Source organism: Lissotriton vulgaris, chromosome 7 (assembly GCF_964263255.1).
Source record: "Lissotriton vulgaris chromosome 7, aLisVul1.2, whole genome shotgun sequence".
NCBI classification, from domain to species: domain Eukaryota; kingdom Metazoa; phylum Chordata; class Amphibia; order Caudata; family Salamandridae; genus Lissotriton; species Lissotriton vulgaris.
In genome coordinates this window covers 1,255,121,735-1,255,149,514 of record NC_141695.1, presented here as the reverse complement: position 1 = coordinate 1,255,149,514, position 27,780 = coordinate 1,255,121,735, and positions in this window count along the sequence as shown.

The following is a 27,780-nucleotide window of genomic DNA, read 5'->3' as shown; positions in this document are numbered from 1 at the left end:
TTACAGAGACTGACAAAGGACTTATGTTTTAAGTTCCTGTTTTCCCAAGTGTTCATGGGAAAAGTAGTTTATATGTGTTTTTTCTTGCTGCTGTGAAAAAATAAAGTGAAGAAAGTAAGGCATAATCCTCGCCTCCGAGTCCTTAATAGAATTGGAAGTTACCAGCACGTAGGTTAGGCAAATTCTCATTCCACGATAGTGATCATGCCCAAACCGGATGGCTCCATCCGGTTTTGCATTGATTTTAGGGAAATTAATGAGATCTCTTGTTTTGATGCCTACCCTACTACCTTGGGTGGACGAAATTAATTAGAAATTAGGGAAAGCACAATGCATCAGCACCCTAGACTTATGTAAGGGTTACTGGCAGGTGCCACTAAGGGACTGTGATAAAGAGAAAACTGCCTTCTCCACCCCTGGGGGTTTGTTTAGTTTCAAAATGTTGCCCTTCGGCCTGCATGGGCCCCCAACAGTTTATGAATGTAATCCTTAAACCCCATCAGATTACCCCTCAGCTTATATAGATGATACAGTCATCCACAGCGATACTTGGGACCTCCACCTAGGCCATCTTGAGAAGACAGTACAGGCTCTCAAAGAGGGAGGTCTCACTATAAACCCCGCCAAGAGTCATCTGGCCGCCCGTTCAGTTAAATACCTAGGGTACCTACTAGGGGAGGGTTTTATCAAACTCCAGGAAGAAAAAGTGGCAGCAATATCCCAATTGCCATTCCCCACAACCCGTAGAGACCCCAGGGCCTTCTTGGGTGTATTAGGTTATTACAGGAGATTCATTCCTGATTTCTTGGAAACAGCTACCCCCTTAACCAATCTCCTATGGAATGACATACATATAGAAAAAGACCTGAAACAACCTTCTCCTGTTGACAGCCAAGCCTTTGAACACTTGAAGAGACTCCTCACCACGAAACCGGTTCTCTTAAACCCATACTATAGCAAGCCTTTCATTCTATGGACTGACGCCTCTGATAATGGCTTAGGGGCGATTTTGTCACAGAAAGACACATAGGGCCAGCAGAAACCCGTTATCTACATTAGCCGGAAATTATACCCCAGAGAAAGCAAGTATGCTATCATTGGAAAGGAAGCCTTGGCCATCAAGTGGGCCGTTGAATCTCTGAAGTAATATCTAGAGGGCAGGGAACTCATTTTATACACTGATCACGTTCCTTTGGAATGGCTTGCCAGAAACAAAGGACACAATGACCGCATATTACGCTGGTTCCTGGTCCTTCAACCCTTTCACTTCACCACTCATCATAGAAAAGGAAAAGACCAAACAAATGCGGACGATATCCCCATAAACACTGTCTTGCGAACAAGAAAGTTATGGAAGGGGGATGTTAGGAAGAGCCTGAATGGGGACACCGTAAAACAAGCCCCGACATCCCGCACAACACAGTAGAGGTAAACCAGGAAGGCAGCCATAGGGTTAAACGTTTCCTCAAGCCCTCTCCTCTACAGAATGATGAGGAGTCCGCCTCCTGGGATATTCAATCCGAGCCAGCTGAGACAGGAGACGCCAAGAAGCAAGAAGAACCCCAAAGGCCGGGAGAGAGACCGGGGAATCTGAGAAGGAGACCGCAAGTCAGGAGGACGGCGTCACAGACGACAAGTAAGAGGCGTGGAGTGAAGACTGATGGACGCCCCCAGGAGACGCAAGTTTGCCGCTGTAACTCAGGAGAGTTGTGGCTTTGGCGGTAAGCGGGCAGAACGGGGAGGTCTACCAGGGGAGGGGCAGGTCCATGTGTACTTGACAGGGAAAGCCCTTGGAATAGTCCGGAACATACTTCTGTGAGTTAAGGGAGTTTTGCTAGTTTTTGTTTTATTTTTGTTAAACAAACAATCCCCCCCTTTATTTCACAAAGAGGAGGAGTAAATCCTCTACCTTTATGTTCCTTCCCTGCAGTTCCTCTGATTCCCTCACTCCCCGTCCTACACTTACAGTACCGCCCCAAAACCATAGCAGTTGAACACAATCTTCACTGGGAGTGGTGAAGGGTATAACAAAACCGTGGAACCCTAAGGACTGGTAACTTACCGCCACTCTTTCTCTCTATTTCTGAGCATCCTGTAGAGCAACCACCCCGAGGGGAGGAGCCAATTGAGAGCGAAGCCGAACCACCATCCTGTCATCCCGAGAGTCTACCACCTCGTCATGTATATATATATATAGATTGAACTTTAAATAAAACAACTTTAACCACTGAGAAACCTATACAGCCTCCTAGCTTTCATTTCCGCCCATTCCTCCGACAGAGCCCCAAAAAGGTAGGAGACCCTTTATGGCATCCCCAAACTATTGTGCGGTGGTATCTGTCTGATCTATATCCTTTGTGTCAACAACACTTCTGACTCGGGGCAAGTATGTACTCCTACGCTGCAGCTGATGATCCTCATGATAATTGGATGGAGCAGCATACACAGGGGGAAGGAGGAAAGAGAGATAATATCTCCCTGACCATCCCTTCAGAAGTCACACATGAACTTGGGATCCACAGACAAAATAAACATCATGGGGTAGGACAATGGGCGGACTATTGATTGTTCTCAGTCTGAGGGTAAAATTGCATATTCTCTCACCACCTTTACCTCCCCAGTCCCCTGGACACAGAAACTAGCTGTGGTGTTGACCACGGACTCTGGCATCGGTTTGCCCTTAGTAATATTGTGAGCTTGGAAAGATTGAAAATACTCAGAGGTGTTGAACCGTAAAAAATAAATTATTTCCATTCGACGCCATGTTTCGTTCTTCACTCTTTTGTATATGCTCATACAGGACTTTGGGGCCAATGTACTAAAGGTCCCTTGTCCTGTCGATCCTGTGGGAGTAAACCAGTGATGAAAACGTATGTACTCTACCACAGTGCGAGAATCAGCAGGTGTTATAACCAGAGTAGAGTTGGAAATGGTAGTGCACCATAATGAACAATTCAAACCAACCTTCACAGCGACCAATATATGACAAAGGCATGGACAACAAAACTGTCGCTCTCATGAGTAACTGAGGGGGAGAAATCCACAAAGCCAACAATTGGTTTTATTGGACACATCATGGGCTTGATGCAACATTTGTGTAAATACATTGTCTGTGTAAGACTTTCTATGCTCTTCTTTGTGAGGGGCCAGAGTAACAAAAATGTGCTCAGGGGGAATGGTGGTAGTACCCATCAGGGAGTGCACAGGGATTTTCTCCTCCAAGAACCAAGACATTCCAAGTACTGTTGCTAGTACCTTCTCAACCATTAATATGCAAACTATTTTACCCTTTTTTGATCAACCCTTCATTAAACGCGGTGGTGCAAATGCCTGTTCCTCCTCAGCCACAGGCTGACCAAAAGAATGCATAATTAAGCAAGAAGAGGAGTGCAATGAGAATGATAATAAAGGCAAATGTTTACAGTGTCCGTCTGAGCCTATCTGGTAAAGGCTCCTAATGTTCAACAAACGTTGGCGCTCTTGAGCACCGGCGATGGAGCTTGCTCAGTCCTAAGCTTAGATGAAACCCACAATGATCAGGATAATGTACCCCTTCCAGAAGAGCATGTGCAACCCCTTCCAGAAGAGCATGTGCAACTTATCCTGTCCAATGTCATGAACAGTGCACAAATCTCACTTCACCCTAAACCTACTCCGTTGGTACTACAGCAAAGTACACCCTAACTTGCACAGTCCATCCCTGTCTAATCTGACTTCTCCTTTTTTTTTTGTTGAATATATTTTATTAGCGTTTCTTAATCATGGCAGTTATAGTCAGTACAGACAAGGACAGCAATCACTGGAATATGAAAAAAAAGAAACAAAAAACATACATCATCTACAGTTTTCACAACATCATAGCGGCTACATTATTCAATAGCGGTGTGAAAGAAAACTGTTCATGCACAGCGGCGTTCTTACAGGTAAACTGTTGAGTACGAATATGATGTATCGAATATTCCGGTATGTGCGGTGTCGTCCAGTACTGGTGACAGCTCAGGGGAAGACATGACGATGCGTCGTAGTGTGGGGCTGCATGTTCTCCCTGGGATATCGTGTTCCCTGGCCATTCCCTGCAGTCAATGTGCGATGAATCGTGTACCATAGGAGCGTCTGAAAAGTTCTGAGCGTCAAATGAAGTGTAATAACTAATAACATATATGCAAATTTAAATGAGTCTTACCAGTGGGGAAAATACTCTGGTTTTATAACGTAACCGTTGTAGGAACAGGGAGGTGGGATAAAACAGGGGAGAGAAGAAGGAAAAAAAAGCGAAGAGAAACTTCCTCAGGTACACAAATAGGAAGGAGGAGATTGTGAGAAGAAAAGTGTTCTGATATAATTAGAGTGAGGTGAGAGTGCTTATGAGGTGTGAGGAGTGTCGATATGCAATCACGGGGGCAGTTCCATTAGGCCTTGGTGAAGACGCTGGCCATGTCCAGCGTGTGGGGGGAGTTACCACCCAGGAGGGGAGGGGGGGGGGGGGGGTAGTGTGGTTCTGCCTAGTGTTCAAGAGGGCGTCAATATCAGGGGGCGTGGGGGTGTCTGATACATTTTGCCTTATGACCTCGTGTTATTGCTGCGTTGTAGAACCACGTGATATGTCATGTAATCTGACTTCTCCTTTTGTGCACTATTCCCAAACCGGGGTCGCAAATAGCACCTGGCAGCCCCAGGCACCGTTTGATCAAGAAACAGAGGCTCCTTTATAGCTCTTATCTGCAGGGAAACTGTTGCATTCAATACATCATCATTCTTAGCATCCGTTTGGGTCCACATTAACTTTGCGTCATTGAAGGGAATGAACTGAGGCACCTTTTCACACTCAGCATTTCAGACACCATCCCTCACCCATTGGTCATAGGGTAAGGGCAGCGGAATCCTGCGGCAGTGCGATGCATGAACCAAGTTCTTCCGGCCGGCGACCTCCACTGCGGTGCGGATGACCAGGAGGACCTGTTCTGGTCCTTTCCAACAGGGCTCCAAACTCTTTTTCCGCTGAAGATTGCACACAAGGATCCAATCACCAGGCTGGATGTTGTGTCCGGGCCCCTCTGGTATATCTGGCAGAATGTCCCGGACCTGTTGGTGAATAGAACGCAAATTTTCATTTAACTCCCAAAGGTAATCTGTCAACAATGGGTATTCAACGTCAGAAAATCTACAAGGACGCAAGACACCCCAGACATTTGCGAGGTGCCCAAACACGACTTCGTATGGTGACAATCCTGTCCTAAATGTGCTGTTGTCCTTGTCGACAAAAGGGCTAATGGTAAAGCATCTGGCCACTGTAACCCTATCATCTCCTGAATCTTTGCCAGTTTCAGTTTGAGAGTACCATTGTACTTCTCAACCAAACCTGCTGACTGCAGGTGGTTTCCAGCATGAAACTTCTGATTTACATGCAAACTGTCACAAATTAACTGAATGACCTTGGCATTAAAATGACTTCCGTTATCACTCCAGATCAAACGGGGCAAGCCGAAACAAGGAAAGAACTCCTTCAGAAGTGCCTTTGCGGTCATAACTGCTGTATTGTCTTTAGTGGGATAAACCTCAACCCATTTATTGAATGTACAGACAACCACCAAAATCCAAAATGTACTTCAAGTTATTGACCCTATCTAAATCTATATAATCTATCTGGAGGACCTCAAATGGAAAAGTGGGTGGTGCAAAATTACCGGGTGGTGTAGGGGTACCTTTTTCAGGATTGTGCATCATACACACCAAACAGTGTTTCACTAACCCTAACCCTCGGGTAGGTCACTTCTCCACTGCTGCTGCTCCGCCTGCCAGTCTTCTTGCCTCCTGCTCCTCCCTCCAGATCGGCGCTCTCCTACCCTGCTCGAGCGCCGCCTGGACTGCCTACGCCTGGACTGAGTGCCCCTGTGTGCCTGCCTGCCCCATTCTCTTTTTTTCTGTACCCCCGCCTGGACTGCCTGAGTGCCCGTGTGCCTGCCCGCCCCATTCTCTCTTCTGTACCCCCAAGTGAGTGGTTCGTCCGCCGGGCTCCTCAGCCCCGTTTTTCCCGCCGCTGCCTCCCGTGCGGCCCCGCCCCCCCACACCCATTGGATTCTTCCCTCCCGCCTCCCAGCTGACCCCTCCTCCCCTCCTAAAGTGTCCGCAGCGCGGCAGAGACAGTGACCCTAACCCTCGGGTAGGTCACTTCCCCACCTCTGCTGCTCCGCCTGCCAGTCTTCTTGCCTCCTGCTCCTACCTCCAGATCGGCGCTCTCCTACCCTGCTTGAGCGCCGCCTGGACTGCCTGGGCCTGGACTGAGTGCCCCTGTGTGCCTGCCTGCCCCATTCTCTTTTTTCTGTACCCCCGCCTGGACTGCCTGAGTGCCCGTATGCCTGCCCGCCCCATTCTCTCTTCTGTACCCCCGAGTGAGTGGCATGTCCGCCGGGCTCCTCAGCCCCGTTTTTCCCGCCGCTGCCTCCAGTGCGGCCCCGCCCTCCCACACCCATTGGATTCTTCCCTCCTGCCTCCCAGCTGACCCCTCCTCCCCTCTTATGACGCCCCCAGAGTGACTGCGCAGCGGGCGTGCCGATTGTGCGCCAAAGGCAAGCCCATCTACGCCCGTCCACGCCTGGACTGTGCCCAGCGCCAGAACCCCTGGCCCCCGCAGAAGCCACCTCACCCGCCGGACTTACGACGCCGCCACCCTCAACGCACTCAACACCGGCCGGACCCCCGGCTGTAAATGTAAATGTATAGGCATTTATATAGCGCACTACTTACCCGGGGTGGCTGCTACCGAGCCACCCCGAGACGCACCCACGGACCCTTCACCTGCCAATCCTGCAAGTTCTCCTGCATCCGGTCCTGCACCGCACCCTCACCCGCCAAGCCAAGCACCAGCAGCAACCACCTGAACTGCATCCTGCTCAACACTCGCTCCGTCCACAGGCACGCCGTGGAACTCTGGAACCTCCTCGACACCACATCTCCAGACGTCGCCTTCCTCACGGAAACCTGGATGAACGCCTCCTCAGCGCCCGACATCGCCATCGCCATCCCGGAGGGACCGCGTCAACCAGACTGGAGGAGGAATCGCCATCATCCACAAGAACACCATCCGCATCACGACCAGCTCCAAGGACACCCTCACAGCTGCCGAACATCTTCAATACGACCCCAAACCCACCCTCAGAGGCACCCTCATCTACAGACCCCCAGGACCTCGCACGCAATTCAGCGAAGACATCGCAGACTTTATCAGCCCACACACCCTCTCCTCCGCTGACTACATCCTCCTAGGGGACCTCAACTTCCACCGTGAGAACAACAATACCACCACCACCCTGCTGGACAACCTCGCCAACCTCGGACTCAAGCAACTGGTGAACACCCCCACCCACTACGCCGGCCACACGCTTGACGCAGTCTTCTCCTCCAGCAAGTACGTCTCCTTCGGCCACTCCACCGGACTCCACTGGACAGACCACAGCTGCGTCTATTTCAGCTTCAGAAGGACCACGACTCACCACCACCCGCAACAGGTCCCCCGCAGGAGCTGGAACAAGATCACCGCCGACTAGCTCACCACATCCCTGAACCAGAATCCTCCTGCCAGCTCAACGAACCCCAACCAAGCAGCCAACAACCTCACACAGTGGATCACCAACTGCGCCAACGACCTGGAACCCCTGAAAAACCATCCCAGCAGACCCGGCAGCAAGAAAGTCTCCTGGTTCAACAACGATCTCAAGAACTCCAAGAAGACCTGCCGTACCCTCGAGAAAGCCTGGCGCAAAGACCCGAATACAGACAACATGACTGCCCTCAAGCACGCGACCCACAAACACCACCAGCTGATCCACACCACCAAGAAGACAGCATTCAAGGAACGACTAGACAACAATGCACACAACAGCAAAGAACTCTTCAGCATCGTCAAAGAGCTCTCCAACCCCAGCGCCAGAACCAACGACATCACCCCCTCGCAAGAACTCTGCGACTCGCTCGCCTCGTTCTTCCACAGCAAGATCGCCGACATACACAACAGCTTCGGCGCACAGACCACGCACCCAACCACTGATCCAACGCCCACCACCACCACCCTCCGCGCCTGGACCCCAGTCCGCACCGAAGACATCATCCACGCGATGAACACCATCCACTCCGGATCACCAACCGACCCATGCCCCTACCACGTCTTCAACAAGGCCGACTCCGTCATCGCACCCCAACTCCGGAACATCATCAACTGCTCCTTCAACACCGCCACCTTCCCGGAGAGCTGGAAGCATGCCGAACTTAGCGCCCTCCTGAAGAAGCCATCAGCAGACCCCACCGACCTCAAGAACTACTGCCCCATCTCGCTCCTCCCGTTTCCGGCCAAAGTCATCGAGAAGACCGTCAACAGACAGCTCGCCGCCTTCCTCGAGACGAACGGATCCCTCGACCACTCGCAGTCCAGCTTCCGAGCCAACCACAGCACCGAGACTGCCCTCATCGCAGCCACTGACGACATCCGAACCCTGCTCGACAACGGGGAAACTGCGGGCCTCATCCTCCTGGACCTCTCCGCAGCGTTCGACACTGTCTGCCACCGCACCCTAGTGCAGCGCCTCAGCAACATCGGAATCCAAGAGAAGGCTCTAGAATGGATCATCTCGTTCCTCGCAGGAAGAACCCAGAGAGTCCGCCTCCCCCGTTCAGATCCGAGGTCACCGAAGTCACCTGCGGCGTACCACAAGGATCATCACTCAGCCCCACCCTCTTCAACGTCTACATGAGCCCCCTCGCGGCCATCGCACGCCAACACAACCTCAACATCATCTCCTACGCCGACGACACCCAGCTGATCCTCACCAACGACCCAGCCACCGCCAGAACCAACCTACACGAGGGGTTGAAAGACGTAGCCGAATGGATGATGAACAGCCGCCTGAAACTGAACTCAGACAAGACAGAAGTCCTCATCCTCGGATCTTCACCCTCTGCATGGGACTACTCATGGTGGCCCCCGGCCCTTGGCAGCGCACCCAAACCAACGGACCACGCACGCAACCTGGGATTCATGCTGGACTCCTCACTCTCGATGACCAGACTAGTCAACGCCGTCTCATCATCATGTTTCAACATCCTACGCATGCTCCGTAAGATCTTCCGTTGGATCCTCACCAAAACCAGGAAGACGGTCACCCAGGCCCTCATCACCAGCCGACTGGACTACGGGAACACCCTCTACACCGGAACCACAGCCAAACTTCAGAAAAGACTCCAACGAATCCAGAACCCCTCCGCACGACTCATCCTGGACATCCCCCGTCACAGCCACATCTCCGGACACCTGAGAGACCTCCACTGGCTCCCCGTCAGCAAGAGAATCACGTTCTGACTCCTCACCCACGCACACAAGGCCCTCCACGACCTGGGCCCCAGGTACCTCAACAACCGCCTGACCTTCTACACTCCCACCCGTCAGCTACGATCAACCAGCCACGCCCTCGCCACCGTTCCACGCATCCGAAAAGCCACCATGGGAGGAAGATCCTTCTCCTACGTGGCAGCCAAGACGTGGAACTCCCTCCCCATCCACCTTCGTCTGACCCAAGACCACCTCTCCTTCAGGAAGCAACTCAAGACCTGGCTGTTCGAGCAGTAGCAGACATCCCCCCGCCTCCAAGCGCCTTGAGACCCTCCGGGTGTGTAGTGCGCTATACAAATTTCTTGATTGATTGATAAATGTGCAGCTGTTTGGGGGATGGTGTAATTTTTGACATACAGGGTCTAACAATTCGCAAATACCTTTAGCACCGATATGGGCTGGGCCATGGGCCATTGTGACCACTGGAAGGACATATGTATCTGGTAACATCCATCTCTGCTTTCCTGACTTGTCAATCCAACATCCCTCGCCGTTCAATTGTGCTGTGCTCTCTTGCCATTTTGCTAATTCTTCCATTGTAGCTTCATTTTGGATCTCTTTCACATTTTCAAGGGTATCCTCAAACATAGCACCTTCCGGCACCCACCTAGCAGGACCTGCTACAAACATTCTCTTCACTTTAGTCTGTGCCATTTCCTTAGCTGTCTGATCAGCAAAAGCATTCCCTCCGCCTACATCATCAGTGATCTTTCTATGGGCATTACACTTCACTATTGTCAACTTCTTAGGGAGTGTAAAAGCAAACAGAAGTCTCAGTATAAGGTGACCGTGCTGGATCTTTGTCCCATGAATAAGAAACCTTCTCTCTGCCCAGAGTTGCCCAAAATTGTGGGCGACCCCGATGGCATACTGGCTGTCAGTATAAATATTGACAACCAGTCCCTCACTCAATTCACATGCTCAAATAAAGGCGGCTAACTCAGCTGCTTGGGTGGACTGATAAGGGACTCGTGATGTCTCTACGACTGTACGCAATGTGGTAATAGCATAAGCAGCAGTTGTAGTGCCATCTGGCAATTTGAAGCAAGAGCCATTGACATGTAGTTCCCCTTGTGGGTCAGATAAGGGAACATCAGACAAGTCTACCCATCCTTTTGTCTCTTCTTCCGTCCGGAAGACACAATCATGTTTCTCATTTTTGTCATTTTTCAGAAGGGAGGGGTAGTAACGTGGCTGGGTTAAGAGTGGCACATTGTTTGATCGTAATACGCTTGGCAAAGAGTGTCAATTCATAACCCGGCAGACGTGCACTGGTGAGGTGCTGTGTCTTGGTCTTATTCAAAAGTATATCCACAGCACGAGGTACCATGACTGTGAGATCAGTATCAACCATGAGCCCAGCCGATTGTCTTATCGAGACAGCCATAGCCACGACCGCTCTTATACAGCTCGGGAGGGTACTTGCGACAGGGTCAAGAACAGTGGAGGAATAAGCACATGGCCATTGCTTATCTTTACATTTTTGTGTTAAAACAGAAAGCGCACAACCAGCTGTCTCATGGTCATATAATACAAATGGCTAGCTGTAATTAGGCGTGACAAGCCCTGGAGCTGAACAAAGCCCGCTTTTTAATTGCTAAAAAGACTGTGACATTCAGGCGTCCAAGGCAGGGGTTTTTGCACATCTTTAGTAGTCAAACAAACAGGGCTTTGGTTAGTAGGGAATAATTTGGAATCCACTAGCGACAGTTTTTTAAACATATTTTATTGGTTGCGCTGTAACAAAATACACAATACAGTTCAAAGCATTGCCATTATACTCCAATTCAATACCTAGAAGTTTACGTTACATCATTTTAGACGTGATCAACTATTGCATCAGTTCTTCAACTTAATAGCGGCACTGTATACTACTCACAACTCCCACTCTTCTCTCCATGCAGAATGACCTAGTGGGCATTTTAACAATAACACTAATACGCTCAAGAGTTAGCTTCCTACCCTCCTTCGACAGTAGGAGACCTAAAAATGTGACCTCCTGTCGACAATACTGAAATTTGGAAAGGGACACATTATGTCTGTGGTGTGCCAGGTGCAACAACAATTTAACTGTACTGTCCCAACAACCTTATTCTGTGTCAGAAGCGATGAGCAAGTCATCAACGTACTGTAGCAATGCATTATCTGTAGGGAGTGACAAAGAATCCAGCTGACCTTTCAATGCCTGACTATAGATACTTGTACTCTCTGTATAGCCTTGAGGAGTACAAGAGTATCTAAAGCTTCTATCAGCTAGGGTGAACCCAAACAAATACCTGCTATCAGGATGAATAGGAATACTAAAGAAAGCATTTTTTAAGTCAATGACAAAAAAGAATTTAGCAGAAGAGGGAATCATTGTCAGAAGAGTGGTGATGTCAGGAACCACTGGAAACTAGGGAATCACTATTTTGTTAACTTCACGCAAGTCAATCACAAAGCGATAAACATCTACATGGTCATCAGAGGAACCTGGTGGTGCCCTTTTAAGGATCGGAAGAATAGGGTTATTACAAATATTAGTAGTCGTCTCCTCAACCACACCTTTCTCAATCAAATCCTATACAATCTGCAACAAGGCTCGCTCTCCTGCCTGCAGTATTTTATATTGAGGGACACAAGGTAAAATAGCACAATCCTTAACGCGTATCGAAACAGGCTTTATCTGCAGCAATCCCACGTCTGTGTCACCTGTTGCCCACAGAGTGGGTGGCACGTCTTTAAACTCGGCAGGAAGGGGTGCATCTTTGGATAGACACTGCTTAGCACACACCACATCTGGACCTATGGTCATATAGACACCTACTGGAGAACAATAAATGGGGCATGCTACTTTTTTAATGAATCCAGAGCCATCAAATTCTCAACAAAAATGGTGAATCAACAGTGAAAGGACCTATGGTCAATGCAAGAGGTTTGGAAATGGGGCTTACAACCAGTACACCAGAAAAACCTAATGAAACATTATTATGGCCAGACAGAGCCACCCCAGGGACCAAAGAGCGAGCAATAGAACTGTTTGTTGCCACTGTATCCACCAAAAATTCCTTAGTCGAGTCATGCACGTTCACAGTAACATAAGGACCGCGCTGATTTACAGGTATCGAAACTGGTCCCTCACTCTGTCACTGACTGTTCTAGCTGTAAGACATTCCTGTCACCTCATCTGTGTCATAATCATCATGATAATAATGTCCGCCCCGAGGGTCATCAAAGTAATTATTATCAGAACGATCCTGTGAGGCCACAGCATTCTGAACGTTGTCCGCTACTCCAGCTCCACGACCCCGTCCACGAGAACCTCGTCCTCTTGGGGCAGCCACCTTCTGCAACAACACTGGACACTCGCTATCCAGTGTCCGTCCTCCTTACAATACGCACACTGATTCGGCCCTACAGGTGTAGTATTCCTGCTAGCACATGGAACTGTTGGGCCTGCTGCATTACCACCTTTGTCTTCAAATCCTTGTGCTTCTTCTCTGTCCTCTCCTTATCCTCATTTTGCCTGTGCTCATAATACTGTGCCATATTCAAAATAACAGAAGAAAAAGAGGTGGACCAGGTGCTCTCAGAAGCCTGTAATCGAGTCGCAATATCGGGAAGTAAGTTTGAAACAAATCTATTAGCGAACAATCGGACACCTCCCTCAATGGACAAATCCTGCCCACTATAATCCAGCAACACATTTTCAAACCAAATGAACAAATCAGACACACTCTCATCTTTCTTCTACCGACAAGCCGATAACTTGTCCCAAATAACCTTTCTCTGTGGAATAAGAGAATGCATATACTTTATAATGCGACCCAGCAAAGCAAGTATCTCTGCCCTAGGCTTATCACCAGGCTTCCTGTCCTGATCCCATGCTTTTATTTGATCCCATGTACCACCCAATTCCGCAACATGATCCTGTGTGTGCACTTGTCTCCAAATATCAACCGGAACCAGCAGACCAAAAAAACCTTTCAATATCCGCAAGCGTCATTACTGTTGAAGAGTCTGCCTCAGTCAATTCTTTATAATATGCAGTAGGATTTTTCCTAGGGTCAGGTAACTGAGTCGTAAGGGACAAAACCTCATTCCTTTTCCATGGAGTATAAACCCACTGTTCTTGGAAACGGGTAGCCTCACCTGGTCTGATAACAGCATTGAGCTGATCCCTTAACTCTGGGATCTTTGGGTGATATATAGGGTGAACATCCCGCATTGGAAACTGAGATACCGTGGTGGGGCTTTTCTCAAGCAGCCTACTCTGATAAGCTATCAATGTCGCGACACTACAAAAAACTTGGCCAGTCTCCATATTACTAGCATATACATGATCCTTAACATCATATAAAATCCTGTTCCCAAAGACCGATCAAAGTAGCCAACATGTAATTAAGGGCATGCTGTTGTACAAAAGGCTCATAATCTTTCATCACATTCCACACATCCTCCACACTGTTAATGGGATTTCAAGCTCACTAGGCAGCCTGATTAGCTACTACCTTTTTCTCTTTATCTCCCACATCAGATCACACTAATGTTCGCCCCATGCTTTCCTTAAATTTTGTCTAATCTGGCTCCTCAATGCCACGTACTGGTGTCCCACTACTCAGCAATGTTGGGGGATAAAAAAAAAAGGGGGAGTAGCAACAGAAGTAACAGGCACTAACGTCGGTACTGGCTGCGTCGTAGGTGTAAGGGCTGGTGAAAGAGATGTTGAAGCAATAGGAGTTGCAGGAGTACTAACAGTCATAGTTGCTGCAGACGGCGAGAACAAAGAAAGGACAGGAAGTGCTGTGGCCAAGACAGTCCGGTCAATAGTAACAGGAACAGAAACAGTAGAGACAGAAGAACCGGGTAGCTGGGCCTGTGCAGGATATGGGGGTCTAGTATTCAGCAATTCTTCCACAAAAGTATTGTTTTCTTCTCAGGCTACATAAGATTTATCAATTGGTAATCGAAACTTCCTACCTTCGCGTTCAACCCCTATCTTTTGCTTCTCTCTATCATGTGCTAAGCTTTCTGATTCAATGTTTGCATTCTCCCCTTCCGGGCCTCTTTCTCTGCTTTCATTTGCCTCTGTTTTGCCTCCTTTTCTCACATTCGAAGAGAATCAATCATAGACGGTCTACTTCTTTTTGCCAACAATTTCCCCTGTAAAACCCAATTTTTTGTTTATCAAAGGTGCCAGTCAATAGCCACTGCAACTCAGCATTGTCCCTCGTATATTTGTGACATAGTGTACTAAACATGCCAGGGTCAAGGCCATGCTTCACATACATATCAAAGTTCGGAGTGCCTTCTGGAGGTGCTGGCTGACTTTCTTCCAATCGAGCATCAGACGAACAACAACGACAACCCAAACAAAACAGTTTACTGACACCAGGCATTATCAAAAGAAAACAAGTTCACTACTTATGCTTGGCAAAGTATTTGCAAACACGTTCCCCCCAAAATCGGTCCTCAGACGGTACCAAATACATACCAAAATGGTACCATATCCACAAGAAACCAAAACTAACTCACCTGATATATGCAGGGCAAACTAATTTGCCGACTCTTCAGGCCAAACTGTCAGATCCAAGGATTTCGCCGTTCAGGACTCCAGTCGGGATGACAACTCGGCGAGGCACCATCCAGCAGGACAGAAGGGGCAGCTGCGAGTTCAGGAACTCTTGTGCAGGGATCCCTGATCCATCCGTCCGCCCCAACGATAGGGGTCGCTCACCCGAAGGAGTTCCTGTTCCGGCGCCAACTGAAGGAAGTGACCCGATTAGGGCCACCCGGGTCACTCACGACTACCTCTCAGCCTTCCATACAAATGAAGAGTCTGTCAGGCAATAGAGAATACAAACCAAGGATATATTTATTCAGATACATTCGATTCGAGTGGAGCCCCGTTTGCCCAGTCGCTTAGGGGTGCTGCAGAGAGGACTGACTTCAAAAACAGTACGATCCATTATGTACATTTCAGAACCAAGGAAGACCCGCCTATAATGGAATCTTCCAAGCAGGTGCCGCTAACACAAAGAAGTACATTAGGATGGGTTTCTATTCTGACGCCAAGCACACAATATCTCCTACCCAAGGTCATTCTGTCCGTGCCTGCCGCTAGACTGGTTGAAGAAGACTTCCATCTAGTGGGAAAGGTATGCCCTAATAAGAATTGTGTATTCTTTAGGAGAGCAAGGCCTAACCTTGGAGAAATGAAACTTTCCACAGCCTGCTATTCGAGGAGGGAATACGCAGTTAAGGGCATGATTCAAAATGGCGGCTAAACATAAAATCGTGCTTCGAATGCTAACTTACATGGAACAATGCACAAACAAAATAGCAAAACATATTTATTTCATCATCTATGCACAGCACCAATGCCATCCTGTCAAGATAAAGACAACACTTCCCCACACCCAAGGCCCTTTGTCCATATCCTGGTAGGAGTCGATAACACACCACAGACAAGCCATCAAGATGGCAGGAGACAGCAGAATACTTACAGAAAGTCCTCCAGATGCTTTAGGCAGGCAAAGGGAACTTTTCTAAAGTACCTTTTCTGTAATACTTAAATAAAATCTAAGACTACCATTACATTTGATTTTAACTATTAAAGAGAGTCCTTGAAATATTAAGTTACCAATCTGAAACTAGCATTATAAGGTATTCTAATGTAATCCAGTGTGTCCCTATGGAAGCCGTCAGTTTTGCTGTAGTGAAAATTTTTGTTATGCCTTTTTACTGTATGGACATGTAGAATATTAATCTTCTACATGTCCTACTTTTGAATACTATGCACCCTACTGGATGGGCAATGTGGCCTACCTTAGAGGTATTTATTAATATTTAAAAGGAAGTTTTAGGCCTGTCAAAAGAGTTTACTTTGATAGGTTGCATTGACAGTTTACAATTGAGCCGCCAGGCTACTGTGGTAGACCTGGAGACATGCTTGACTCTGTCACTATAGTGGTTGGTACAATGAGTGCTGCAGCCCATTTTTGACATTTAACTTACAGGCTAGCATCTACTAGGGGGTACATATGCCAATCAGGAGTATACCAATTTTACCATGTTGAAAGGAGGAGCGAAAGCACTTCATCACTGGTTAACCGTGGTAAGGTTCACTGAGTCCTATAGCCAGCAAAATAGATTTTTTTCACAACAAGTTTATTGATAAAGATGAGCACATGTGATAGAGTGGCCCCCTACAATCAGGATGGCACCACCAAACATACCGAGACAATCATGAAGATAGGACTAAGCGTCCAGTCAAGAAATCAATGTAATACAAGGATACAGGAAACATTAACCCCGTCTTTATCTTTTCATCTACCCATCAACCCAACTCCCAGAACCCTCCCCTGGATCCCACCCTAACCCCAGGCATGTGCGCATATACAGTATCGACGTAAGTTCCTAGTGCGGCAAGTGTAGGTGTGGGGGAGCGGGGTCACCAGGCCACATGGGGCTAAAGATCTTCCTCCGGTTCAGCAGGGGGGTCCAGTTGCAAGCCCCTGTGGTCTGCCCACCTTTTCCATATTTTAAAGTGTTTACGGGGGCATCCCCGAGCAGCAAAATAGATTTTGGAAAACAATTTAGTGACACTCTGCCGAAAGGGCAAATTTCCAACTTGTGACATACAAGATCCACAAATCATGCAAGTGGGAACCTTTACACCAAAAGACATTGTCTTACTATAACCGAGAGGTTATTGATTTCAGCCTCACGAGCAGAAGGGGCCAACCCAAATCTAAAGACTATAAATTAATTTTAAATGGACAGCCCCTAGTTGATGGGCTGTTTAAGATGAGGATACCAATTCTGGGAAGAGTGAGATCTTCTATGGCGGCATTTGAGAAAGGCACTACAATAGTGAAGGCATCAACCATACCCCCTAATGCTTGTTCTGTAATGCCATCTGAGGAAGCTTGCCTCACCCTTAATGCAAACACTCACAATTGAAAAATCGTCCTGCCAACTATTACTTCAGCCTCAGGTTTTACCTCTGATCCCTTATTGGAACTATTTATTCAATCTGTGAACATTCCATGGCTGAGGGGTAAACTGGAAGATCACGAATGGAGTAAATTCATCAATTGTTTTGATACTATCATGCTGCAGGTGACCAGGTCCTTATCCCCAGTGGTAATAAATAGTACATTAACTATAGTGTTGATGCACTTCCCTCGAGGACAGGAAGACAGAAGGGAGGAATTTTAACGTTCGTGCAGGATGCTAGGAATCTGTCTGTGAAGCAAATCCCTTTGGACTGTGCTGACATAATAGGGTTGATTAACGGTCCTAAGGATTTTTTAAACAAATGTTATAATGTTTAAAATTGACCGGGGAATTTACTTAAGGAATCGTCTACCTTGTCCAAATTAGATCGTATTGTTCCTAGTGGTCTCCCTAATGTCCAATTGATCATAGTCGGTGATTTTAATGTCTCATTTGAACCTATTGATCATATGGACTCCATTATGGAAATGGAGAATAGAGTTAGAGATGTTCAGAGACTGGTCAGTGAACCTTTAAAAAAAATGGTCCACCATGGCTCTACAGCTTAGTGTGATGCCATTTAAACACTGCTCTAGGGCCTGCAGATCTAAATAATATTTCTGTAGAAACTTTCCTTTTATAAGGGCTAGATCCAAGAGTAGGATTGTTTATATTTTTGGGGATTTAGAGATCTGGCACACTATGTCTGAGTTCAGGGTGTGTAAGAGGGTAGATTGTGACCACTATCCATTACATCTCTCTGTTAACACAATGCTGCCATCGCACTAACAATGCCCAACAATAGGAGATCTGTCAAATGGGGCAAAACCCTGACTAACTCTGAGGCTATGATCGCAATTGAATGATTATTTTAATACCCTAGTCGGGCCCTTGTCAGATAACCATGATATAGGAAGTGAAGTTCTTTCATGGAAGTACACCTTGAATTGTTTAGCACCCTGAGCTTGTTGTGCTATAAATATATCAATCCAGTCAACACAAATCCTTCCTCTTGGTTTAACTCTGAATACAAGCAAGTCAAACTTGCACTTCTAGCAGCTCTGAAGCTAGAGGACACATCTCTGATTTGAACAAAAACAGAACCAAGTTCAAAGATATCAGAGTTATGTCCAAACAAGAATGGATAAAAAATAGTTGAGAGGATTTGCTTGAAGTTTCTAGATCTGGGGACTGTAGATCATTTTGGTATATAAGAGAAAAATTCAATTTCAGAGCTAACAATCATTTGAATTATCACATTGCCTCCCGTATATGGGAACAACGTTTTAGCACCCTGTACAGTAATGTTTCAAATCCACAGCAAATTTAGAGTCCAGTGGCACCAGGTACTAAGGTGGATTGCAATGATTTGCCAATGAGCTTCACCCTTGAACTGTAAATCAACGCAAGTCAGGGAAGGCACCAGGGCCGGATAAAATTTCAGGTGACCTTTATAACTCAGAATAGGATGTATGGATCCCTTACGTAAATAAGCTTTATAATCTCATTATGGCAGATGCAAATATTCCTGAAACTTGGAAAGGTGCGGAAATCATCGCAATAATAAGATGGGTGACAGGAATAATCCTGGGAATTATCATCCCATAAATCTTATTCACAATTGACAAAAGACATTTTTTTCCTAGGTTTTGATACTATTCTTTACCCGCTGCAATCTGGTTTTAGACAGAAGATCAACACTGTCGATCAATTCTTCTGGTTCACTTTAATAGGAAGGAAGTATCTCCATTATCTAAGGACCATTTATTTATTTATTTTGAAGGTTTTATATAGCGCGAACAAGACTCTTACCAGTAACAGAGCGCTTCACAGGTCATACGTGGGAAGAACGAAATAACATCACACGTTCTAAGAGAAAACAGTAATACAAAGCAAATAGTAGCATAGATTAAGCTGACCGAAGATCAAACTATGGAGCATAGAAAACAGGATACAAATACAATCCAGAAAAACAGTTATAGAGTTCAAGTGAATTTAGCCATGAGGATCGCTTTCACTTCTATTTTGAATGCGGCAGAGAAAGGGTTCATTCTTGTTTCAATAGGCAAAGCATTTTAGCAGAAAAGTAATGGCACTCCTTGAGGCTCTGCTGCCCGCAGAGAGCACTAGTTTCTGAGCTAGATAGAGTGGGGTGTTGTGGTAGAGGGCCTTGTGCATCATACAAGCTATTTTGAGATTGATTCTGGCTTCAAATGGTAGCCAGTTGAGGGCTCTCAAGTCTGGGGATATGTGGGAGTTTCTCTTGGAGCCCGTGATGAGTCTTGCAGCTGAGTTGATTGTGGCTCTTATCGGTGCTGTCGATGTCCTTGAGAGGCCGCATAAGGTTACTGCCCCGTATTCCACGCGAGGGATTACAAGGGCTTGAACTGCTTGTTTGAAATCGTGTGCGGGCAGAAAGGGTTTCAGTTTTGGTAGGGTCTTCAGATGAAAATTAGCTCCTTTGGTTGAGGCGCTGATATGTTTCTGCATGGTTAGGTTACTGTCAAGCGTTACCCCTAGCGATTTTGCTGAATCCACAGCGAGAGGTTGACCATTGAGGGCTGTTAAGTGTTTCATCCACTCCAGGATAGTGGGAGTTTTGTTAGGGAGAGCAATTAAGAGGAATTCCGTTTTGAGGGACTTTAATTTAAAATGGTTTTCAGCCAATCATGTTTGGGTTTTTTGTAGGGTGGAGTTGGGCGATTTGATGTCATCAAGTGAGTGGATCTTGATGTAGATTTGGGTGTTGTCTGCATACATGTGGAAGTGAATCTTGGCGAGGCTGAGAAGATCGGCAAGTGGTTCCATAAAGAGGTTGAAAAAGGTGGGAGAGAGGGAGGAGCTTTGCGGAACTCCTAAAGTGACTGGCATGGGGTTGGACAGGGATTGGTTGACCTTGAAACTTTGTGATCTATTATGGAGGAAAGAAGTGAACCATTTAAATACTGTCCCAGACATTCCCATTCTGTGCTTCAAGAGATCGAGCAGGTTGCCGTGTTTGACGGTGTCAACGGCTGAAGACAAGTCGAGTAGGATTAGTAGACAGGCTTCGTTTCGGTCTAGGATTTTTAGGGCGTCGTCTAATGCATGAGTCATGGCTGGTTCAGTGATGTGACCTGCTCTGAAGCCTGATTGGTATTGATTAAGTAGGTTGAAATGATCAATGTGGTTGTTCAGCTGAATGTTAATGCATTTTTCCAGGAGTTTGGCAAGCATAGGAATGTTAGAGATCGGACGATAGTTATTTGGGTCCGAGGGGTCAGCAGTTGGTTTCTTAAGGATAGGCGAGAACTGACCTGATTTCAAGCTGTCTGGGATGGATCCTTGAAGGAGGGACATACTAATGATCTTAGTCCAGAGTGGTAGTAACAGAGTAATGAAGTCTTTTAGGGAATTTTCCGGGAGCGGGCCTATGAAGTGATTGTAAAGTTTCAAGGAGGTTAGCGTCTTTAAAATGGTATCCTCACTGTAGGTGTTGAAGTGGGACCAAGTAGCATTGTTTTTTTGTTTAAATTTCGGGAAACCGTTAGCTTGGGCACCAGCCCGGGGCAGTTAAGGGTTCTTTACCAGGTCTGAGATGGATTGAAGGTCTTCGAGTAGATCTGATTTAATGGACTCCGTCTTAGAGCCAAAGAAGGAGGCAAATTCTTCACAATTGGGTAGAGAGAGAGTGGTAAGACATTAGGGAGATTTGGTAGGCTCTTGGTCTGGGCTTTGATAAGATCAAATAGTTTTTTGGGGCGGTTCTTGGCTTGGTCTAGTTGAGACCTGAAGAAGCCGGTTTTAGATTTACGGACCTTTCTAAAATAGGCGTTTCTTGAGATTCTAAGGAGCTTGAGGTGTTCAGCAGAGGGGGAGGCTCTCTATCGTCGTTCAATGACTCTAAGAGAGCGTCTGTCTTCATTTAGTCTCCCATCAAACCACAGTTTTGAGTCTTTTGTAGAGGTCCTTTTCAGTTGAAGTGGGGCTATTTTGTCAAGTAGGTTGCTCATGGAATAAAAGTAATGATTGGTCAGTTCCTGTATGTGAGAAGTTGGCCCGATATGCAACGTTCGCTATTCTAGCGACCGCTATGTATCGTTCCAACGACCCTTATGGTGATTGGTTGTAAGTCAACCTTAGACCAGCTATCCTAGTAGCGTGGATACGAGCAGTCTTCGGGCTAAACTCTAGAGGGCGTGTTAAGCCAGCTGTTATACCATCACATACCCCTTGAACCCCAAGTGAAAGGACACCACACAAGTGTTATGAAAATAAACAGAATATTTGTTAAGAATCACAACAGCCCTGGACTCTTTATGAGGACAGGGTACTAAGCACAAACCAAAACTCTTAGGAGAATACTTCAAGTGCACAATTTAAACAAGTGTCCGGGGACACGGGAAGTTTAGTGGTCTCGGGCGGACCCGATAAGGCAAGTCGGAAGCGAGGGACTCGGGACCCTAGAGTAAGGAGGCTATGCAGGCACCGAAATGCCGAAGTTACCTAGCCACGAGGGCTGCAGCTGCACAAGTCTTACAGGCGTCGGGGTCTTCGCTGACGAGCCAGGAGCCGGAAGAAAAGGAGTTGCTGGCCGGCGACCAGTGCTGAATAGTTCGTAGAGATCCAAGCCTGGATCAGAGATCGTTGATACCTGAAAGCAGAGGGGACCAAGTTCGCACTACTAGCCAGTAGTCAGAGGGTACCAGGAAGGCACCGGTTGGCCGTCACCTCGACTAGGTGAGTGGGCGACGCTAGGCTCTGCAGTCTCACGGACCAGGAGGCGTTGTCGGCGACCAGGATGGAGGTGCGAGCTGTCCCACGAAGGTTGATGCTGTCGGCGTCGCTGGGCCCAGGATTGGGGCAACAAGCCTTGGCAGATTTCAGGGCCACGTGGTGGGCCTAAAATGGCGTCTTGAGTGGACCGGGAGGGTCCGGGGTGCTCCTCTCAAAGATGGAAGCAAAAGCCAGTCTGGAGCAACCAGACCAGCAGCGTTGGTTGTCGGGTGTCGTCAAAGAAGGGCACAAGCCAGCGGCTAGTGACCAGACAACGTACTGAGCAGCGAGCAGAAGGGCCCCACGCAGATCGTGGAGATGCTGGGAGACTGCACTTCGGTGCTGGAGCGGCTCAGGGTCGGGGTTTCTCGGACCCCAGAGCACTCACCAGAGAATTGCTTCGATGGTCGTGCTGATTAAGAAAGCGTGCAGGTTTTGTTGATGGCCGGTCCCTCGAGGTCTCGTCGCACCCACAGATCACAGCTGAGCTGATGACGTGGGTAGAGGTCAGAGGTGCCAGGGAAGCCGGTTCTCGTCGAGCTGGGCTGTCGGATTCCTTGAGGAAGGACTTGCAGCAAACCGCAGAGTTCTTAGATGGTGCCCGCTGGTGCAGGGTGACTACTCCTTAGCCACAAGGGAGAAATCTTGAGAAGAGTCTCGAAGTCCTTTCGTAGAAAGTATTCTTGATTCAAAGATGATCTAATTTGGAAGGGTCCCCGCTCCGGCCTTTATCCTAAAGAAAGGGGTGGGTACATGACTAGGTCCTGCCCTAAGGGTGGGACCAGGAAGGGGGGTAGTTACACCCCTCTCCCCTGCCGGACTGTCCCCAGGTCAGGGGCTGGCGCCCCTGGAACTGGTTCTGACCGGCAGATGCGTAGTGAGCACCGGGGTGCCACTCCGCAGTCACCTTCTCGCAAAGCCCTACCTACCCAGAATACACAAACCCTGTCTGGGACGGTGCGAACACCGCCCTTGACAGGAAACCCTTTGTCCAAGCTCTCCTCGCTTGGAAGGACTCCCAGCAGCAGGAGGTCAGACTTGTGTCTGTGGTGGCAGCATCCATTTTGTGGAGCTGAGGCTTTAGTTAACTTTAACCGGGGTTCACAGTTACATACATGTCGTGTCTGGATAACGCAATACCGAAGTTACCGATATGGCACGCGTTATCATGGAACAGCCATTGGGTCTTGGTTCCGCCAGCTGCAACCGGGCTCGGCTCGGGCCAGAACCCAATTCACACGATTCCAAGCACTCTGCCTTCAGGATTGTCAAGGCCTGCCATAGGAGTGTCTGATAGGAACTCGGGTGTCCATTGTGTGGTTAGATATAGGGCTACTATACCTAAAGCAACGAGCGGGTACGCTACGTTGCCCCAGCTGTCGTGCAGCCAGTTGTGTCAGATTTAGATGGCCATCCAGGGGTGGCATAATACATGCTTCAGCCCCTGGTAGGCCCTGGGTACACCGATGCCCTGAGTTACAGGGTCTGACAGGGTGGCCCAGTTCCAATTGGGTAATGCACCTAAGGTACACGCATCAATTTAGAGAGAGAACAGCTAGGCTGTGGGTCTGATTAGCAGGCCCGCAGCCCGAGAAAGTCGTAAACCAGTGAAACAAAAGCAAAAAGTCCGGGTGATCATAGGATTGCAGACCCTACTCTCCTACATGACCCCCCCCCCAAACGTTGGGACAATAAGCTAACCTTGACCAGGTGAGTCTTCTTGTTCTAAGTGGAAATACCTGGAGAGCCCATCTGCATTGCCATGATCAGTACCAGGTCTATGCTCCACTGTGAAGTCCATCCCCTGTAGGGAAATGGACCACCTAAGCAGTTTGGGGTTTTCACCCTTCATCTGATTTAGCCATTTAGCCAGAAGCATCTGTTTGGACAATGAATGGTTTGGAGTAGTCTGGACTCTTGAGGATAGGTGCCGTGCACATGGCCTGTTTTAGGTCATCGAATGCTTTTTGACAGCTCGCTGTCCACTGAACCTTTTTTGGCATTTTCTTACTCGTTAGTTCATTGAGCGGAGTCACAATCGATCCGTAATTTCTGACGAACTTCCGGTAGTAACCAGTCAGGCCCAAGAAAGCTCGAACCTGAGTCTGGGTGGTTGGAGGAGCCCAGTCCCTGATTGACTGTATCTTGCTCTCCAGTGGCTGAACTTGACCTCCCCCGACGAGGTGGCCCAAGTATACAACCTGTGTCTGCCCTATCTGGCACTTGGTAGCCTTGCTAGTGAGACCTGCCGCTTGCAGAGCCTCTAACACTTTCCGCAGGTGGACCAGGTGATCCTCCCAGGTGGAGCTAAAGACAGCAATATCGTCAAGATACGCCGCACAGAAGTCGTCCAGCCCAGTGAGAACGTGATTCACCAACCGTTGGAAGGTGGCAGGTGCATTTTTCAAACCAAAGGGCATCACCACAAACTGGTAGTGCCCACCAGGGGTAGAAAATGCGGTCTTGGACTTGGCGTCCTCAGCTAACCTGATTTGCCAATACCCAGCTGTCAGGTCAAACGTACTTAAGTAGTTGGCCGAAGCCAATCTATCGATAAGCTCGTCTGCCCTTGGTATTGGGTGGGCATCAGTCTTAGTGACTGCATTGAGACCCCGGTAGTCTACGAAGAACCTCATCGCTTTCTTACCGCCCGGGGTGTGAGGTTTCGGCACTAGAACTACGGGACTAGCCCAGGGGCTGTCCGAGGGTTCAATGACTCCCAGCTACAACATTTTCTGCACTTCGTTCTTGATGCAGTCTCTAACGCAGAGGTCTTCAAACTTTTTGATGCCGAGACCCCCTTGTAAAACCTTTTTAATCTTAAGGACCCCTTTCCAACAAAAGTTTCTAGAAACTGGTACTCCTTAACATCAACAACTATCGACAACCATAAATGCGCCTGTTAGACCTCATCACATCCATCCATCCATCATTCATCCACCCACACTTTCACACATCCATCCACACTTTCACACATCCATCCATCCATCCTTCATCCATCCATCCATCTACCCTTTCATCCTTTCAACCATACATCCATCCTTCATCCATCCACCCTTTCATCCTTACATCCATCCTTTACCAATCCACCCTTCCTTCCATCCATCCATCCATCATTCATCCACCCACCTTTTCACACATCCATCCATCATTCATCCATGCAACATTTTATCCATCCATCCATCCATACATCTATCCTTCATCCACCCACCCTTTCATCCATACATCCATCCTTTCATCCATACATCCACCCTTTCATCCTTCCATCCATAGATCCACCCTTCATCCATCCACCCTTTAATCCATACATCCATCCCTCATTCACCCACCGTTTCATCCATCCATCCACCCATCATTCATCCACCCACACTTTCACACATCCGTCCATCCATCCTTCATCTATCCATCCACCCTTTCATCCTTCCAACCATACATCCATCCTTCATCCACCCACCCTTTCATCCTTCCATCCATACATCCATCCTTCATCCTTTCATCCATACATCCATCCACCCTTTCATCCTTCCATCCATACATCCACCCTTCATCCATCCACCCTTTCATCCATACATCCATCCCTCCTTCACCCACCGTTTCATCCATCCATCCACCCATCATTCATCCACCCACCTTTTCACATCCATCCATCCATCCATCATGATCCATCCAACCTTTTATCTATCCATACATCCATCCTTCATCCATCTACCGTTTCATCCTTCCATCCATACATACATCCTTCATCTATCCACCCTTTCATCCACCCATTCATCCACCCATTCATCCATCATTCATCCATGCAACCTTTTATCCATCCATACATCCATCCTTCCTCCATCTACCATTTCATCCTTCCATCCATCCTTCATCCATACACCTTTTCATCCATTCATCCTTCGTCCATCCATCCATCCATTCACCCTTCATTCATCCACCCACCTTTTCACCCATCCCTCCATCCATCATGATCCATGCAACCTTTTATCCATCCATACATCCATCCTTTATCCATCCACCCTTTCATCCATTCATCCACTCACCTTTTCTGTGCCTCTCTCATGAGGGAAGGGCGTGGGGGGTCAGTATCTCTCTATGTCTTCTTCCCTCTTCCTCTCTCATGGGAGGGCATCTCTGTGCCTCCTTGCTGGGGCGGGGGTGGGCGGACAGGCTGTAACAACATCTCACCTAAAGAACAGACTCTCAGGCACATTTCTCCCGCACAGGCGCCAAGTATGAGGGGTTGTGCTTTGTGCTTTACAGCCTCCTCCCCCAGCCACCCTCCCCTGCCCGCCATCCCTTCCCCTCCTCGGCTTAAACACCTTCAGGGACACACACAAACCCGCACCCTTACTTCACAGGTCTTTAAAAGACCTTTTACTTTTAATGAGGCTTTGTTGTTTTTCACAGCTGGGTGTGAATTAGGCCTGCCGTGAGCACCATCAATCAGCCCGACGCCACTAAGGCAAACTGACAATCTGCGACCCCCTTCCCAGGACCCCACGACCCCCCTGGGGGTCGCGCCCCACAGATTGAAGACCCCTGCTCTAACGTGATCTGGCTGCCGGTAGATTTTACTCTTCACGGGCAAGCTGTCACCAGTGTCGACCTCATGGGTGCACCAATTGGTCTGACTGGGTGTTAGAGAGAACATATGCCGGAAGGATTGAAGAACCTGTTTACAATCCTCCTGTTGATGTTCGGAGAGGCTGCCACAAAAGACAACACCATCTACCGATCCATCGTCAGGATTCTGAGTGAGCAGGTCGGGGAGAGGGTCACTCTCCTCCTCCTCCTGTCCCTCATCCATGGCCATGAGCAAACTCATGTCCTTCCTGTCGACATATGCCTTGAGCCTGTTGACATGGAGCACCCTGTGGGGGCTCCGGGGAGTTCCCAGGTCTACCAGGTAGGTGACCTCTCCCTTTTTCTCCAGGATGGTGTAGGGCCCGGACCATTTGTCCTTGAGTGCTGCCGGGGCCACTGGCTCCAGCACCCACACCTTCTGTCCGGGCTGATAAACAGTCAAGACAGCCTTTTGGTCATGCCAAGTTTTTTGGAGTTCTTGGCTGGCCTTAAGGTTTTCGGATGCCTTCTCCATGTACTCAGCCATCCGCGAGCGGAGGCCCAGCACATAGTCCACTATGCTGGTTGCAGGCTTTTTGAGAGGTCTCTCCCATCCTTCCTTCACCAAACACAGGGGTCCTCTCACAGGATGCCCGTACAAAAGTTCAAAAGGGCTGTAGCCAACCCCCTTCTGTGGGACTTCTCTGTAAGCGAATAAAAGGCAGGGGATCAGGACGTCCCATCTACGCCGAAGCTTTTCAGGTAGTCCGTGAATCATCCCTTTCAGGGTCCTGTTGAATCTCTCAACAAGCCCATTGCATTGTGGATGATAGGGTGTAGTGAATTTGTAGTTGACACCACATTCCTTCCACATAGCAGTTAAGTAGCTCGACATGAAGTTTGCACCTCTGTCGGAGACGACCTCCTTAGGGAAGCCCACTCTGGAGAATACTCCAACTAGGGCTCTTGCCACAACAGGCGCTGTAGTGGTCCTAAGGGGAATAGCTTCAGGATACCTGGTGGCATGATCCACTACCACCAGTATAAACTTGTGCCCTGATGCTGTTGGTGGTTCCATGGGACCGACGATGTCAATCCCCACC